Below are 18,492 nucleotides of genomic sequence, written 5' to 3' on the forward strand. Positions count from 1 at the left end.
TGAGATGGTAACAAGAATATCCACATGTTCATTCATGTGCCTCCTACTGGAACATCAGTTTTGAGGGTAGGGGTCATATCTTTATCCATTCTGCCTTAGTGAGTGAGCATCTAGGACATAGAAGTTAAGGTAGCTCTTGGTCTCACCTAGCTCTGGCCTTGCTGCCCATAAGAAGCTTCAAACAAATACTTGTTAAATGAATCTAAGAACAAGCTGAAATACTGTATGCCTGAAATAGCTGAAATAGTTACTCTATTTGCTTAAGTGGTCTGCTGGTCACCACTGAAAGGACAGAAAGGAAAGGCCATAGACCACCCTTTAAAAAATTCTGGGACTCAAAGGAAATTGAGTCCACCTACAAACATAAAGTTTTTGGGTCAGAACTCAGTAAAAAGCCAAACGTGATGAATTGAAGATTCATGGAAGATAAAATATTGAGGGAAGATGACACCAGAAAAGAGAAATTCAAATTTACTGGCAGCATTTGTCACTGGGTTTTCTTGGGGATCCTGAAGACAGTGCTGCTGTTTTCTAAGCTTTGACAGCTTCTAAAATCCCTCAATTGGTCATAAGAGGAGTTTTATGTTTTGCTGGGTCCCTGATATGTGAGGCTGTGGGCTAGGAATCACTCCAGAGTGAAAGGAGAGTCACAAGTGGGCAGATGAAGCCAGCTGAAACTCATTTTATTTCTCCCAAGTCTTGGTTATCCTGAACGTACGCATTACACTACAATCTCCTATGATTTCAGCTTGGTGTTATTTTAATATCAGATTTCATTCAAGGATCTGGGCCACCAATTTAGAACTCTCTAATGGGATCAAAGGCCAAGTAGCTGTGCTCAGTTATCTACGTTTCAGGTAGCAAGCCCGAAAAGAAAATATTTCTTGGCTAAGATTTCAGAACATAAGGACAACAACAAAAATCCCTTGGGTTCAATTAACCTCAAACCAAGAATATTTAGGGTCAGATTAAAGACTTTGATTTGTGGTCACAAGTATCCTCCAGACTACCGTGGGCCAAACAGAATAAGCAAGATAGTTCTTTGTATGTTCCACATTTTATGTGACGGTGGGTAGTGAGGTAGAAGAAATCTAGCATCAGATAAAGACTTACTCTTCCAAGCATACGCTTATATTTTTCTTTCACCTGTCCCCTCAAATATATTAAGTTTGTCTGAAGGCACTATAGCATAATGCCTAAAAGCAAGGACTCTGAATACCCCTATATCTCAGTTTCCTGTGTAAAATAAATACAGCCACTGCACCTACCTCAGAGGGTTGTTATAAGCATTAATGGGACAAAATATGCATGACACTTAATATGGGACCTAACATGCATAGACACTCCATAAATATTATAGTTATTTAATTTCCCCCAGTTTCTAATGCACACATCATACTTTCCCTTGTTTTGGTCTCATAGGGCATTTATCCATTGAATTCTCTGCAAGAGGTACTTGCTAGAACTGCCCTGGGCCTTTAGATTCCTCCAGGTGCCCCCTAACTTTGAAGGGCCCCCTAATATTGTGCTCCACTTTTAGACTTTTCTTATGTCTCTACTCCTGCACCAGGTACATATGCTAAACTTACCTTCCTATGTTCCATTTGCTTGGGGATTTTACTACTAGTGGTAAAGAAGAAATTAAAGAAACACATTAGGAAATGGAAAATTCCTCAAGCCAACATAGTACATGCAATTTATGAAAGAGGCCCTTAAGGAGCTCTGGTGAGAGTTTTAGATTTTGTGAAAAGTTGGTGGGGAGTTTTTTCAGTAGGGAAAACCTTGTTACCCTTCTGCCACAGAACTCAGTTTCTACCCATTAACCATCTTCTTCCCACCACCACTCCTGTGGTCTGTAAAGATTGTTAAAAACTGGACTGAGGTCTCAGATGGACTTGTTTATGTGAAACATGAATTCACACATCCATGTATTCACGAATACTTGGGATGAACACAATATAAGCGATCGCTGAATGCTAGGGGCAGGGCTGTATTCTCATGACATGGGAATAGTAAAGGGACCACAGCATGTACCCCACCCCAGTTTAGATATGTCTCCAATTTATTATAGTAGCAATGAGAGAATAAGCATTTTAAAGAATATTCTGGACCTCAAAAGAAGCAATCTTTAAGTCAAAACACAGTTGCTATAGCGCTTAGGATACAGGTGTACCAAATTAATGAACTGAAATCTATCTAGAAAATACCTGGATTGTTAAAGTCCATCAAAATGTAAGAGGGTACACATGCCTCTGGATTCTATTTCATCCAAAATTGGAAAAGAGTGTGAGTAGACCCTTGACCCTTAAACAAAACTGCCATGGCAGAAAAATGATACTGATCTGAAGGAAGCAATGAATGTTCCTTTTGTATAAGAGAAAAAAAATTATGAAATAATATGTTTGAAATAAAGTATTTTCTATGTTATTTGAGATTAGCTGATTAAAATTACTTTTATACAGAGAAAGAAAAGAGGGTCTTTCAATTGCTTCAGGGATAGAGTTGGAAAAGAGAAGAGGTTTCACCTTTCTATTAACATGAGACAGAAGTTGAAAGTATGGTAAAACTTCTAATATGTTTCACTGGGATTCTGACCCAAGGGGAAAGAAAATGGTTAACTTTATTTTAGTAACATTATGTCTCCAGCATATAAGCCCGGGATGAAATTCCAGACCTATTTCCAATTATTTACTATTGCCATACTGATGTTTCAGATATCTCAAATGTAAATTCAAAATTAAGAGCTCTAAAGTTTTTATCTTTTTCCATTATGAAAATATATGAAGTATATTGAAGAATACTAGAAAAACTGAGAACAGGACAAAATGACCATCATTGTGACTTGATGTATTTCCTTCAAGTTAGCTTATCTAACTATAGGTCTCAACTCTAATCATTCCATTATAATCAAATATATTTTTGTATTCTCCTTTTTCAAATTACCATAAATTTTTTGATGAACTCATACAATTTTCAGGCAACTACAATTTGATTCACAAAACTATTCATATTATTGTTTCCACTATTTGCAATCAGTCAATAATTTAATCATTAAATTTCACCATTTTTAGGCTATAAATTCTTTATTTTATTTTTAATTTTTATTATTTTTAAATATTTATTTTTCAATTGCAGTTGGACACAATACCTTTATTTCATTTATTCATTTTTATGTGGTGCTGAGGATCAAACCCTGGGCCTCGCACATGCTAGGTGAGCGCTCTACCACTGAGCCACAATCCCAGCCCCAAATTCTTTATTTTATATTCTCATTTAATCAGTACTTAAATACAAATTTCTCATACATGCAATCAGATTTATAATATGAAATACTGAATAAATATTACAAATCACAACATAGTCAAAATTTACAACAAAATACCAAAGAACACAAAAGACTTCTTAAGAACTATTATTTTAAATTTCTATTGAAAACATGAAACAAGAATAAAGAATATCAATTGTAATCCCAAGGGTTGGGGGGCTGAGGCAGGAGTTCAAAGCCAGCTTCAGCAACTTAGTGAGGCCCTAAGCAACTCAGTGAGACACTGTTTCTAAATTTTTTTAAAAAATATATTTTTATTAATATATAATTACATATATATATATATATATATATATATATATATATATATATATATGGCTGAAGAGAAATTTGGACCATTTAATGAATATAAAAGGTCAATAGTAAGAAATGGAACAATATTTTCAAGGTCATGAAAATGGGCTCTTGGTACACATTCAACTTTATTATCTGTTCAAAGGTTTTTCTTGGCACTTTCTTCTTTGCCAAAGTATGTGCAATCATTTGGGTTGGCAAAAATCTTTCTTGTCACTCTTTAAAGTATAGTTGCAGTGCTCATAAATATCATTTTTGAGAGAATAGTCATTGCACAGAGGCAAAGCCATGAATATTTAATTTCCATTAGCTGGGTGAAGTCAACCATTTTTCATCTTTGGTCTAGGATGGTGAATACAAGAAAGTGGGGGACAGCAAACCTGTTCTAGCCAGCAGGTAGCGTGGTACTGCAATTCAATATGCTTTAAGCACTCTGCACTGCCATCATGAATGCTGGTCTAAAGACATATCTTATAGTTTGTGCTATTTGCTTAAATAATTTCCTATATGTGAAACTGTGAGGATAAAAGTATGAATATTTTTGGCTAAGGTGTAGCTCAGTGATAGAGCTTTTGCCTAGCATTCATAAGGTCCTGTTTCACCCAATAGCACTGCCAAAAAATAAAAAAAATCAAAAAACAATAACAAAAAACATTTGTAGCCCCTTGACATATGTTGAAAAATTATTTTTAGGAGGTTTATTATGAGTTAATATGGCTTCTAGAAGCACAATGTTATTAAGTCAGAAATCTGAGGTTTATCCAAGACTAAACTAGATACTTTTCCTTGAAGAAGTCAAAAATCCTATCTATTGGCTACCCTGCTGATCCATTTTTCTGTATGTCACTACAATTTTTAAAAATCCAATTATGCTTATTTGATTAAAATCCTTTAAGGCTTACTATATTTTTTAGGATAGAGCTCCAACTTTTTAATTCTCCCATAACTACCCATGAATAACTCATCTCCTTCACATTGTACAAATCTCAGACCCTGCCCTCCAGCCTGCTCACCAATTGCTAACTCCCAGGTCCAACTTTGATATCCCTCCCTCCTCTGCTGGACTCACTTTCCTTCCTTGTACCTGATATAATCCTACATGCTACCCTGTGAGAACTCTTTTGTAAGTTTGCCTTGTCACCCAGAGAAAAAATAGATACTCCCTGTATTGTGGTTTTTATAATACATTTATTTATCATCCGTAGGCTGTATAATTTAGTGATTAAGAGTTCAAACTCTAAAATTGAACTGCCTGTGTTCAAACTATCTTCTTACACTCTGTGTAGAAGTTAAATAGCTTTGTGAGGCCTCAGTTTTCTCACTGTAAAAAAGAAATGCTTAGTAGTCTTTATGTCACAGGGTTTTATTGGAAAGGTCCTTCCTAAATACTTAACACAAAATATTATTATTTTAATTATCACATTTCTTTTTCTCCTCATATCACATTTCTTTGAGAGCAGGGACCGCATCCTAATCCTCTTTGTATTCCCAGGGCCTGCTTTGGTGCTTGGCACATGGTGGGCACTGCATATGTTTGTGGAATGAATGAGACCCAGGCTGATTCAAGTCTGTGTCCTATAGAGTTCACCATCTCACATAGGAGCCAGACAGGTTGTATTAGCCCATGTTTTGTTGCTACAGGCTGTTGTTACCTGAGGTTGAGCAACTTTATAAAGATCAGAGGTTTAGTTCTGGAGGTTCAAGAGGGCATGACACCAGTACTGGCTCAGCTCTGGTAAAGATCTCATGATGGATGGTATCACGTTGTCAGGAGTGCATGTGTAGAAAGAGATCACATAGATAAATAAACAAGAATCTAGACAGTGATTCAGGGATTGGACTTGTTCTTGTAACAACTTGATTTTGCAAAAGCTCAGGAATCCTAGGAGAGCTACATTAATCCCTTCTGAGGTCAGCTTCCCCAGTGATCTCAGGACCTTCCAAGTAGGCCCGCCTCTTAAAGGTCCCACCTCCTCTCCTTTCTCCACACTGGAACCAAGCCTCCAACACATGACCCTTGGGGGACAAGCTCCAACCATGGCAGCTGCCAGCTTTCTATAAGGAGTGCTAGAGTAATTGCTACTCTGGGTGGGTCCCGGCCAGACTGGTTAATAGAGGACTGCTGGTTTGCTCCCTGGAACCTTCCAGAAAGAAGAGAGAGGACAAAACAAAGAGCATAATACAACCACATGTGAATACGTTGCACAATCAATCAAGTGATCTCTGTTGGGTTAAATGACCAATCCCAGAGACTCGCAGAGATATTTTTAAAGTAAATCTATTGTGATTACCAGTCAAGGAATCTTAACTTTATGCTGAGTCAGAGTAGAGGTGAGAGAGAAAGAGGAAAACCAGATTAAATATTTAATGACTGCATTTCAAATGATTTTAGTGTCTTATGGTCAGTTGGTTTTGGATGTAAATTCTGGTTGAAGGAGTCAAGCCATGCCTCCACTGTGTATGTACTTTAAAAGTTTCCAAAGATCATGTTCATGTGTCTTTATAATAATAGATTCCTTTAATTCAAGTAAACTCTGAAGACAGAGGCAACAGTTTCTTCCAAAATGCCTAATGGTGAATTCTGGGTTGGGTTTAATGATCTAAGCCAAGTTTCTGGATAATATGTACAGTGTCTCTGCACATTTTCCTTCTATCCAGGGACACAGTTTTATAATTACTGAAATTAAAACTAAATATTAGATCATACAATGAGCCTTACAATTTACTCTATCCCCAGGCGGGAGCCATCCATCATGAGATCTTTACCAGAGTAGGGACCTTTAGATATTATGACGTGCAACTAGAAAATGTGGAAAAGTTAGAGTCCTAGACACAAGGGAACTAGAACTTCATTTTGAAATCAGACAAAATTTAATTCTAAAGGAAAATATGTGGGGCATCTCCTAGAACACTTGTTAATGTCATTGGTAGGCAAATGGAGGGGAAAAGTCTCGTGTACAGGTGTTGTGTTCAGTCCATGAGTGGCAACGTGAAAGGTTGCCACCTAACTCAAAGTCACTTATGACCTCCCAGGTACAAACAGGACATGAACAGATAGATATTTGAGACTGAAATTTAAAATCCTATTTTCATTTTTCTCAACTATTCAAGAAACATAATTTTTCAAGCTAGGGTTACTTATTCAAAATGGCGATAAATTGGAAATACCTTCTCAGTGCCACTAAATTAAGAATTAATTAAGTATAAACTCTCAGTGGCTGATGTAAATAAACTGACTCAATTAAAATCAGAATGAGTTGTAATATAATTAAGAAAATTAAGAAAATAAAAAATATTATTTTCAGATCATTTTTCAATACATTGAACTTTATAAAAATTTTATAGCTTTGCTTTCTTAGAAATTTCTTATAGTTTCTGTAATATGTTTTCTTTAAAACATCAACCTGGGTTTACTACACTATCTATAAAGCCAATTGGCTTTCTCTCCTAAAGCAACTGTGATTGTGCAGAGATCCTGTCACAGTGCTCCCCAGGGGACTAAGCACTCACATCTATGGCACAGTTAGCTGGGGTTATGAGTATAGTCCATGGTGAAGCAAACTGTACCACATGTGTAGGAAGCCCATGACCTTTGTCTTATTTAGCACTATAGCAGATGATCTACAAAAACAAATCAATTCACATACTCATTCATGCATTTACCCTCTCCTACCAGGTCTTCCTGAGGGCCTTCCAAATGCCAAACAAACATAGAAAACTGGATTCACAATCTAGCAGAAGAGGTGAACAAAGCAATTTCAATCCTATTTGGATTATTCTTATTCAATCAATTTAAACAAATCAAAATATATAACTCCTGAACCAAACTCTCAATTTCTTCTTTATAAATGAATTCATCTTTCAGAATTTAACCTGTGTCAGAAATTTCCTTCAAAGGTTGATATTTAACCTAAAAGCATCATCTCAGAATTATAGTTAATTTACCAATCTACCAAACTCACAATGAATATAATAAGGAAAAGTAGGTAAGGAACAGAAAAAGAAATCCCTAGAGAGTAAGTAATTCTTTTCACCAAGAACTTGGCTTGCTGAGCGCAACTAGAAAAGTTAAAACAACTAAAGACCAAAAACAAAAGTCCTTGTGGCTCATGGGGAAATACACATGGAATTTGCATGTGCATATTTATTCATTTGAAAGGCAAAAAAACCCTGGGCCTTCAAGATAGGCCAAGGTCAGATTAAATATCTAACTTCTCTAAGCTATTTCCTCATCTGTAAAATGGAGAGGATCACAGTATGTACTCCACAGGGCGGTTATGAGGATTAAACATGGTACCCACTGTTGTGTGATTAACAGGGTGCATTTAGTCCTTTCTGGTATTATGATGTTATTATCAGCTAGTATCATGTTTGGTTTATCTTGTTAAGTCACTTTCTGTTTTTCTAAATACTGTAAAATAGTGTTTATCAGCTTTTGAATTGGAATGTCTTAGTCAATTCTAAGTCAAAACTTGCATTCTGAAATACTTAGCTGCACTTGTGATACTATATTAAGGAGGATGAAGTCCATTTCAGAGACTATCTCAGAACCACAACAAAGCACATTCTTCAAGTCAAGCACTTGCTGACTACAGAATGCAGAGCTGTTAGGAGATCTGTCTTAGGATAAAGTAAACACCTGTCTCTGTTTAAGTTCTACCAACTGTTCTTCACACCCATACCCTTATAGAGTTAGTGTGCCTGTGCCATCTCCTATAGGACAGGACTACAAATGTTTGAAGAGCTAGGACTTCACTTTCTCTGTACTACATATTCCTAATGTCTTCAACTATTCCTTCTATGACACAGCTCAAAGAAATCACAATGACTTCTCCTTGTCTCCCAGGTAACTGTTTATTGGTTTGTAGCTGGTGGTATTCCCTCTTCCTTATACTTCCAGGGGTGGAGGCTAGGTCTTGGGAGGACTAGGGGGCAACAAATACTTCTTAGTGACTTGTAGTCACTTGCAATGGCCCTGGTCTCCAGAGTCTTTCCAAACCCATATCTCTGTAATTACTGTAAGCCCGAGAATCTTGGAATCATGGTTAGATCCCCACCCCTCAATAGGTCAGAGAGCCATCAGCTAATGGAGTTCAAGTCTTAAGAAAATTTTATTTGGATGGACTGAATAGCAATATTCTGGATTTAAGTTACAGGTAGGAATCTATTCCGTTTATTCTTAATCTACATGGATGAGAACTTTCTGAAGATAGTGTCATTCCAAGCATGGAACTATGCTTTAGCCATAATTCACATGACACAGTCAACATTACCATGCAGATTACTAATCCCACAGCCTCCTTACGAGGTTCCCAAGACAAGTTCCTTTCCATTCCAATGGATTCTTAACATTGCTTTCAAAAAACAAAGCTGAATGTGTTCTATCTCTTCTTAAACATTTCTCCCAGCATTCTCAGTTGCTTAGGTGAAACATACACCAATTCCTCAAATTGAGATCAGAAATTCTTGCACCTTCCCACAGCCTGCCTCTCAGAAATCCATGACCTTGTCCTTGTGCTAGTCTCTGTACAGAAGAATTTACTTCCCCCAGTTCCTCTATAAAACTTCAAGTTGAAGAGCTTGATTGAATGTCCCTCTGTGCAGACATTCTCCTTTTCCTTGGCAGAGAAGGTCTCACTTAGTCCTCTGTGATAATATGTTCTATCTTTGTAAGAGCAGTTACCAGTTTAGATGGTGATTTTTATGCCTACACTTCCTTCCCTTATTACATTCTAAGCTCCTGTCGGGTATGAATTGAAAATTTGCATCTTACCTTTATGTACTTAGCACCTACCTGCCACTGTGCCTATCACAAAAAGGTATCAACAAAGGTTTGTTGAATGAATTGAGAAATAGAATGTCTGCTCTGTTTTGGAAAAGAAAGCTGATTTCAGTGAAGTTAAGCTTCATTTTAGAAAAAAAAAATGAATAAAGAAATCAGAATGGCTTCTCCTTGTCTCCCAGATGACTGCTCACTGGTATTGAAGTATATTTTCTTTATCTTCCTGGGTAAAAGGCTAAGATCTTGGGAGGATTAGGAGGCAACACATGCTTTGTGGTGACTTGCTGTTACCTGCAATGGCTCTGTTCTGTGGAGTCGGTCTAAACCCACAGAGAGGTTACAGTGGATTTGTCATAGTTCAGCATATGATTAGAACTTGCCGAATAATAAAATTTATTATTTTAGTAGACCCCTGAAATCTCCATCTTTAAAGCTGAAGAAATAAAAAGTACATGTTTACTCTAGCCAAGCTACTGCACTAGCCAATTGTGGTTCTCTGTGCTCACTTAAAATGATTAAATTTTAAAAAGTAAAAATGCTACATGTATTTCTTTTCTAGTACTTGTTGACCATTACTGTTTTTTTCAATGTAAATAGTTCCTATATCCAGTGTCAAAATATTTTATTTTTATAGGTTTCTAGGTTGCTCTGACCACATAATTAGTTGGTGAATTTTCTTATTTCCATTTAACTGCTTTTCTAATAATAAAAAATTTTTCTTTGAGATTGAAAAGGAACTAAAATAAATCTGACAGTCATATACAGTATCTATTCTGTAAATGCATATTTGGGGTTGTTATAATCCAAGGTATCACAAGTGTTCCTTAACTCAAATATTTGCTATATGTGCAATCTCCCCCAATTTGGCATTTCTTGCAGCTGCTGGAAATCTTTTAGAATCCTACGATGCAGAATTAAAACAGTCTCCAAATGGTGAGAAACCTTGGCTGACAACCAGAATACTGTTCTTAGGTCTCTCTAGAAGTTGTTGATCCCAACTGCAGACACCTCGACATATGTTAGAAATGTTCTGTCCTCATTAGTTCTCTTCTTACAACCGCAAATTCCTTCTTGGATGAGAAGAATGGGTAAGGATTCAGTGTGTCTATGGCTCTTTGGAAATGAACTTGATTAAGAGCTGATCTTTTATTAATAACTGAACCTGAATAAATCTGGTAATGAGTAATATTTCTTATTCCTTTTTTATAGGTAGTGAAAGGCTAAGTAAAGTTTGACCTACCATATGCATGAAATTTATAAACTCTATGATTGAAAAACAAACCAAAAGGGAACATTTCTTTTAAAGAAATCTGTTTGGGAGGATGGGGGAATTGATTAATTTAGATCGGCATTTCTTAACTGGGGTCAATTCTGCCCGCAGAAAACATGCGGCAATGTCTGCAGACATTTTGGGTTGTGACAACTGTAAGGTGGTGGTAGCATTTAGTGGGTAGAGAACTCCACAGCCATTTGAACTGATGCTCCCCCATAAATAATGTATTATTTTTCACTGGGTGCTTTCAATATTTTTTTTTATCTTTAGTTTTCAGTTCAATTGTAATGTATCTGAGTGTGAACTTTGTTGAGTTTATCTAGTTTGATTTTGATGAGCTTTTTGAAGTGTCTCACTTCAAATGACATGAAGCCTTGCATTGTGACTCAAAGAGCAGAAAAAGGAGAGTAAAGAATATTCCCAATCTTTTTTTTCAATTCCTCATGCTCCAGTCTCCATTTACTTCATGTCATTTGCTAAATTTGGCAAGATTTCTTGCAATCATTTTTCAAATTTTTTAAAAATATTTTTTTAGTTATGCATGGACACAATATCTTTATTTTGTTTATTTATTTGTATGTGGTGCTGAGGATCGAACCCAGGGTCTTTCATGTGCAAGGCGAGTGCTCTACCACTGAGCCACAACCCCGGCCCTCAAATATTTTTTTCTGAACCACAGTCTTTTTCCTCTCCTTCAGAAAAACTGATATAACACAAATGTTAGATTTTTCTGGTATTATCCTAAACGTCCTCAGCTCTGTCCATTCTTTTCTTTTAGTCTTTTTTTCCTTTCTGTTGTTCAGATTGGATAATCTTTTGTTAACCTACCTTCAAGTTCACTGATTTCTTCCCTCTGTTAGTTTTATTCTGCTATTGAGCCCATCTATTGAGTTTTTAAATGTTCAGTTATTGTATTTTTCAGTTCAAACATTTCCATTTTGTTCCTCTTTATAGCCTCTATTTTCTTTGCTGACACTTTCTTTTCCTTTGTTTCAAAAGTGTTTGCTCTTACTTCTTGGAACATTTTATTACAGATGCTTTAAAAATCTTTGTTAAATAATTGAAATATTTATATAGATTCACAATTTGTATCTGTTTATTGTTTTTCCATCGAGTTGAGGCTTTCCTGGTTCTTCGCATCTTGAGTAAATTTTGGGTTGTAGTCTTATATTTTGAATATTATGTTATGAGACTCAGGGTTGTGTTGAAATCACATAGAAAATGTGGCATTTTGTTTTATCAGGAAATTAATCTAGTTGGATTCAGGACACAATTTCTGATCAGTCTTCTGTGGGTTGTGGTTTCAATGTCAGTACTGTGTCCAATGTCTGTGCAGTGCCTATAGATCTTTCCTGCATATTCAATACCCACTGGTCAGTCTGGAACTCAGATAGTAGTCCTATCCTTTAGCTCAGTTCTCAAAGTTCTTGGTAGGTATATTGTTTATGATCTGACCTGTTCATGTACAGCTTGGGAGTTCAACAGCTCATGAAGAAATTTATGGAGTAAGTGGCAGAGATGGAAAGAGAAAATAAAATAACAGGTATTTACTACATCTTCTTGGACCACAGCTCCTCTGATTGGGGAGAAAAGTTCCTCAGAGAGTTTTAGGTGCTTGTGGGCCCCCACTGTTGTCACTACTGCCACTGCTGTTGCCATTGTGAGATGTCTGGGGACTGGAGCATGAAGAATTGAAAAAAAAAAAAAGATTGGGAATATTCTTTACTCTCCCTTTTCTGCTCTTTGAGTCACAATGCAAGGCTTCTCCGAGAGTTGCCTATGTTGATGTCTGATGTCTGCTTTCAGGTTGCCAACTGCCTTGCCTCTAGGCTGAAGGATAATGAAGGGGTGCAAAAATGGGAAACCTACAGCTGATTCTGTGGGACTTAAAAATCTGGTTTTCTTCCCTAATTCATGCACCATTTAATTTTTAGAGTTTTCAAACTGCTATTGCAGACATTGTGTTCAGGTTTCATAGATGCACTTGGGGGGAAAGACATAGTGAACTATGCAGACTCCATTTACCCAGAATCTGTGCTTGTCTTTTGATTTTCCTTTTCTTTCTTGGAAATACAGGTCTTCACCTAGTGTGTTGTTTAGCTTGTGCCATGTAACAAAGCACCTGAAACTTAGTGGCTTAAAATACCATTTGACTTAGCTTACTATTCTGCAGGTCAGCTGGGGGATTCTTCTGTTCTGGGCCAGCTTGGCTGTGTTCTCTCTTGCATATGTGGTCAGGTGGAGTCAGGTGGCAAATGAATGATCTAAGATGTCTTCATTCATATGGCTAGTAGTTGGCTAGCTGTCACTCAGGATGCCTCAGTTGGCTTTCATGCAGTTGCCTTTTATGTAGTCTTGCTTCTCATTTAGCAAGCTAACTAGGACTTGTTTATATTTTGGTCTCAGGGTTCCAAAAGCATCAAGAAAAGACAAGCAATTTTCAAAAAAATCTGCTTGCTTCATAATTACTATCATCATATTGGCCACATCAAGATATATAGCCAAGCCAAAAGTCAATGTAGATGAGGGCTACTTAAGAGATGGGGGAAGAGAGGATCACTGGGGTTCATTTTGAACAGATCTACCATAACAAGTATATATTCAAAATACTATGGCATATATTTAAGATTATTCAACTGCTTTCAAATATGAATAACAACTTGATTGTACAGAGAAGGTTAGGATTATAAGCTTGTCCTTCAGTTGCTTTTGTAGGTTTGGGTCCATTCCTTTCTTTTTTTAAATTTTTTTTTTTTTAGTTTTAGATTGTCACACTGTCTTTATTTTTAATGTGGTACTGAGTATAGAACCCAGGGTCTCATGTGTTTGAGGCAAGTGCTCTACCTCCAAGCTACAACCCCAGCCCGGGTCCATTCCTTTCTGATGTTTAACATTATATACAAGACCTAATCCGTGTTCTTTTTGGGAAAGAGCATACGTTTATTTGATGCTTGTAGAATTCCAAGCTTGAAGCTCAAAAGTACTGAGATATATTTATGTGTTTTCTCCAGTACGTTTTTATGAAACTCATAATCTATTTTCAGACTGTTTGTATTTTCTCAAGTGGGAAATTTTTCTTCTATTACATTTAAAAAATTTGTAATCCTCAGTCTCTCCAAGGGGTTGTTCAGAATCTTCTCTACTTTTTGCAAATCTTATGCTCCCCATGGTCTACTCTCCTCTTGCTCATCAGATGGTAACACTTCCAATGTCACAAAAAAACTGGAACAGAACATCCCACAGTACCCTGCTACCTCACCTACAAAACCACCTGCAGCATCACCAGCTCTCATTTCTTCTCTCCTAACAGAGTCTCTTGCCAAACGCTAATCCTTCTGCCTGCCCTTTGGATACCATTATTTGACACTTTTATAGAGTCTTGGATCAATCAATTATTCCTATTCTCTTCTAGCCCTCGGAGCTCTCCCTTCTTATGATTCCTTCCCTCCAACATTTTAAATTCGTTCTGTTCTCACATCTTAAAACCCCACCTCCCGAAAAACACCAAAACCCCAAAAATTACCACAAAGAAATTTCTTTTGATCCTGTGTCTTTCAAATATTTCTCATTATTTCTCTTCTTTACAGGCAAATTTCTAGATGATACTATCCACAATTTCTTGCTCACCCTTTTCTGACTACTCAACCAATACTGTTCTGCTTAGATTGTTCTAGTCAAGGTTTTCAATGGCCTTTGTGGCTACAATCACAGAACATGCCTCAGTCCTTGTCAACCTGACCATTCTTCCTCGCCATAATTTCTTTGCTGATCTTCCCAGGTATTTCACGCTCCTGGGTTTCTTCCTACTTCTTTGGTTGCCCCTTCTCTGTCACTTTGTAGAATACTTTTCTTCTTCTTACCCTTTAATTCCTGGTTCCTCCTAGAGCTTTTCTTATTCTTCCCTTCTCACCCCATAGGTTCTCCCAAGTACTTCCAAGACTTAATTGATAGCCACATATTAAAGATTCCCAACTCTCTAGGTTTGATCTCTCCTGAAGTTTTTAGTCTTCTTATGGGAATTTTACCTAGTTAGGCACAGGCACATGCCAAACTACCATATTATTTTCTCTACCATCACTTTCCATCATAGTCTCTGTGCCCCAAACCTCCTCCTCCCATGTATGTTCTATCATCCTGACAGCTACAAAATCCTAGATGTCTCCTTTGCTACCTCTTCTTCCCTTCTCCTCTCTCACTCCAGCCAATCAATTACTAGACTCTACAGATTCTGTCTCCAACACACTGCTCAAAATCTGTATGTACTTCTATCTCTACTGCCACACCCAATGGGAAACGTCCTCCTCTACCATATGGATTCATCTGAACAGCTTCAAAGTCAGTATCTAAAGACTGTAATCATATCACTTTTCAATGCACTCTGTATACTCCAAGAACATTAAAAGTTGATCATCTCACCACCACATTTACCTGTGAATGCTTTCCTACTACTCTTAGGATAGATTCAAACTGTGCAACATGATCTTTAATCTCTGTTCCTTCTTACTTCTCCAGTTAGTCTCTTGCCATGTTCTCTCTCTCATTCTTTCAATCACTCATAAGAACATCCCATTTCCTCTTAAAATCTGTGTTCTCTAATGCATCTGGTTCTTCACACATGTTGTTTCATCCTGGGACAGTTTTCAACTCCTTTGTTTCTCTGGCCACATCCAGCTAACTCTTAATAATCTATTGAAGTTTCAATTTCCTGACCCCAAAGTCCTAAGTACCAAGGGGCTTCTCTACCATATATGTGAACAGTTAACATGCTGCTCAGAAATTAAGATTTTAATTGAATGTCTGAGATGAAGAAAACTATAATAAGTATTTATTAATAAATGAATAAATAAACTATAGCATATTTTACAGGAATTATGATTCTTCTGTTTTATTCATACTCATCATTATAAATATGTACCTAATGCAAGATTTTGTCATAAGAACCAAATAGGAGGTAGAGCTTGACTTTGAGAGATAGTTCCTGATTAGTTTTTATGCAGAAAGGGTCTTCAAATATCTCAGTGAATTGATGAAAAAGGATCTGAATAATCCTAAGAGAAACTTGCAGTTGGGAGAGTTATGTGAGAGTCTGTGCCAAGCAAACCTTACTGTAAGTTTGACAGTGCCTACGGATGCTCAAAGGTAACTACAGTGTTCCTGACCAGGGTTCCAGGGCTACCACTCCATACAAAAACAGAGAGGATATTTCAGTGATGGATCTCATCAATCCTTCTAGCTGACCCTTGCCTCTGAAGGTGGATTACTGCTAGGGCCACCAATACCACATCTTGCTGAATTTTCCTGAAATTTCTGTTACATATATGTCACTCATCTCTGGTAAAACTAATATAGATGGAAATATTTACTTACTAGTTATTCATTAAAGAAGTAGTTATGTGCCAACTATATGCCAGTCATTGTTTCAGTGAACAACATAAGTTCCTTGCCTCGGGAACTTATGTTGAAACTGAGAGGTAACAGAAAGTGAGCAAATAATTAAGTAAACATATAATTAAGTAAAATACATAGAAAGGAATAAGTGATATTGGGAAAAATAAAGCTGTGGAAGGAGGGTGTAGACTTCACGCTGAGTGAGGTGGGAAACTTTAGAGGGTTTCAGCTTAGGAGTCAAGAGAGCTTCTTGAAGTTGAAAGGATCATCCTTTTTTTTTTAATTGTATCTCATTAATCATTCCACAGATAATTTGAGAGTTAAGGTCGTTTGAGCCCAAATACAAGCTCCTGTCTTGTTCAGAAGTCCCTCATTTCATCTCTTCTCATTTAAATCATCCTAATACTGGAAATTCAAAGTCTATTTTTCAGCTGGACCTGGAAAATAGGCCAATTCTTCATTAATAAAAGGCATTTGGGAATGATTTACTTACTGTATATAGTTTTTCCATTTCTTTACATTAAACACTGCAGACCCAATTTTTTTCTTTAAGCCTTTAGTTTATAATAGGTAATTGTTTTATTGTGTATCTTATTATATAATCTGTTTATATACAAAAATCAAAGTTACAGACAAGCAAACAGAAGAAAATTAAAGCAGAGATATCTGTTTAAAATAATTTGAACTTCTAGTCTTTTTTTTTTGTTTTTGTTAAAAATAAGTTTCCAGGTGCCTTTTTAACAACTATTCTCAATGTAATTATGAGCTCAGCTACTAACATTAGAGCATTGGTACAAATGTATCATAATGTAAGACAAAATGATCAATCTCACTGACATGAAATTTATTATTGTTTTAACAAATTTTTAAGGAGTCACATATATCATCTGCTTCATGTCCTGCTTATAAGTGTTTGATAAAGCTTCTGAACAGATTGTCAATGTTTTTTTATAGCAACTCATCTGCTAAATTTGTAGCCAGGCCAATCATGCATGTCCTATTGTTACTAAGTAATAAAGGCAAGAATATAAATACCAGAACAGCAGCATCAACCACTGCTACTCATTGAACACTTACTATGGGCCTGACAATCTCATATGCAATTTATAAAAACACATTAAAAATGTTTTCTGAAATAATTCACAAAATTATAACATTATAAGAAATAAAAGTTTGGTTTTAGTTTATTTCTAGAAAAACAAGCTAGCCATATGGCGATAAAACTCAAGAGAACAAGTTAGTGGTGTTAGCTTGAGCTATTCTTACTTATTTATCCAGGTCCTATCAATAATTAAGCTGTCCCCTGAGGCTACCAGAGTACCATTTAATTCTTCTGCTACAGTGCACTAAAATGCTTTGAAAAAGTTCCTCTTGTTATATTATTTACCACTGTTGCATAAGCATACTGAATCACATCTGGTTGTTCTCTCTAATAAAATAGTCCATTTATTTTTCAGGGATTATATTACTAGTTGGTAAATCACAGCCATGACCATCATTACTCTGAAAAGGTAAAAGCAAAGAATTGCTTTAAGACATGAAATGCTAAGGCCACACTTTGACCCAACCATTCTACCCCCAAGAATGTAGCATAAGAAAAATATCACTGACGTGTGAAACATTTAAATGTCCAATAATAAGGAAATAACATGGGGCCATGCAGAGAGTAGAACACTATGCAGGCATGAAGTATCCTGTTCTAAAAAATTATTTCCAGACATGAGAAAAGTTAATGAGACTTTACATGGAAAGGCAGATTTCCAAGCTATATGAAATGATCTCAATTTTGTAAAATATATATGTATGTTTTTTATATTATCCATATGTACGTGTATACATATAAACTTTGAAAAAAACAGACCAAAATATTAATAGTAAATAGCGTTGATATGGGTAATTATCATTCTTTTTCTGTGTTTCTTAGTGTTTTCTAAATTTCTACACCGAGGGGCTGGGGTTGTGGCTCAAGCGGTAGCCCGCTCGCCTGGCATGCGTGCGGCCAGGGTTTGATCCTCAGCACCACATACAAACAAAGATGTTGTGTCCGCCAAAAACTAAAAAATAAATATTAATATTCTCTCTCTCTCTCTCTCTCTCTAAAAATAAAATAAAATAAATTTCTACACTGAATATATATTTTTATATTCTACAATGAATATATATTTTACATTAAAATAGAAACTCTTTCTATGGACATACAGATGGATAATTTTCAATGTTTTAAACTTTATGTACTTTTTTTTTCAATACAGGTCAGAGTCTTAGAGATCTGTAGTAGAATAGTATCTTTTATTAACTTCAACTAAAGCATCTGTTTATATATTAACTTATTTAAATGGTCTATTTGAAATAAGAGCTTTATCCCTATAAAATATCTTGCTTTTTTCATATTGAGGTATTTAAATAGAATATGGCTGACTTTAATAAAAA

At 36.2% G+C, this 18,492-nt stretch overlaps 1 protein-coding gene across 1 annotated transcript in view; it reads right to left on the reverse strand.

Moving 5' to 3' along the window:
• Positions 1–18,492, reverse strand: part of Srgap1 (SLIT-ROBO Rho GTPase activating protein 1) — a 285,801-nt gene that overhangs the window by 129,840 nt on the left and 137,469 nt on the right. The window lies entirely within an intron of this gene.

The sequence above is a fragment of the Marmota flaviventris genome, chromosome 3 (assembly GCF_047511675.1).
Source record: "Marmota flaviventris isolate mMarFla1 chromosome 3, mMarFla1.hap1, whole genome shotgun sequence".
Lineage (NCBI taxonomy): Eukaryota > Metazoa > Chordata > Mammalia > Rodentia > Sciuridae > Marmota > Marmota flaviventris.